Source organism: Berghia stephanieae, chromosome 3 (assembly GCF_034508935.2).
Source record: "Berghia stephanieae isolate SIO BIC M18660-M18661 chromosome 3, UCSD_Bste_1.3, whole genome shotgun sequence".
Lineage (NCBI taxonomy): Eukaryota > Metazoa > Mollusca > Gastropoda > Nudibranchia > Aeolidiidae > Berghia > Berghia stephanieae.
In genome coordinates this window covers 49909783-49911082 of record NC_088362.1, presented here as the reverse complement: position 1 = coordinate 49911082, position 1300 = coordinate 49909783, and positions in this window count along the sequence as shown.

Here is a 1300-nt window from a genome sequence, read left to right as displayed (position 1 = left end):
CTTTTTAAGTCACATTTGGCCATTCTTAGGTTATTTAGATAAGTCATTCTTTGTCTTCCTCTAGCTCTCTTTCCTTCGATCATCCCAGATGTTACCAACTTTTCTATCCGTCTCTTCTCCACAGATGTCCCAGAAACCGTAACAGCCTCTTTCTGATGGTATCGATCAGTATTCTTCCCTTCACCTTCTCCAACACTTCCTCTCTACCTGTTTGTCCATGATAGCCTCAACATTCTTCTATACACCCACATCTCAAATGCCTAGCCATGGAGCTAGTATTTTTAAAATGACAGTTTGTATTACTGCTTATATTCTGACATCGTACTCACGAACTACCGTACTAGGATTTTCTCAACTAAGAATACAAATAATTTCAAATTGGCTAAATTGAAACTCCATCTGACATTTCTAAAATGGCAAACATTAAACGATAGGTACCGTCCACGCAACGATAATACATAAACCCATAATTTGTATTCGATCGTCATTCTTGAATGGCATAGCAGTAAAGGATCTGACTGGTTTGCTTTAGCTCACTCAATCCTAGAGATTTTTGCTACTTTTCAAATTTGGAAAAATAAATAATTTAAAAATGAGCATGTGCATAGACAGTTTTTATTCAACTACCGTACCTTAACATGTAAAAACTACGCCTATAATTTGTCTCAGAAAAATGCAACAAATAGGCATGGGATAAAAGTAACCCTTGCAAACTACGGTGTTAGGGTTGAGTGAGTTAAATACTCCGTCCATTATCTAGTTCGTGGTTATCAATAAAATTGTATTTTTAAAAATTCCCTTTACTCATCATCAAGGTGAAATTTCTCTTTTAGGGTCTATTCCAAGGGAAGACAGGAATACCCCATGCGTCAGCCACAGTGGAGAACCGCAAAGTGAGCTAGGGCGAGGTGAATTGCTCAAGGCCACACAACGAGGCGGATAGTCGAACTCGGTACAATTTGGTTACGAAGCAAAGACTGTACCGCTGAGCCTTGTTGTCCCATCTAGAATAGATGATTGAGTGATTAAAATAAATCAAATAATCTATGATAAAGTCAAAGGGTTCGAACTGCTGATTTGGTATCTTTACGGCATTCCCTTAGAAAAGTAGCTATATATAGTATGCTCTTGGCTATGAAGCTCAAAACATTGCCATCCGGAAGTATAACGGACTAACACACAAAACTATGTGTAACCATGAACTTTTATAGTCTGGATAATAGTTATGTGAGAATCACTCATAAACGTGGATGGCAAAAAAAAAAAAAAAAAAAACAAAAAAAAAAAACAAAAACAAAAA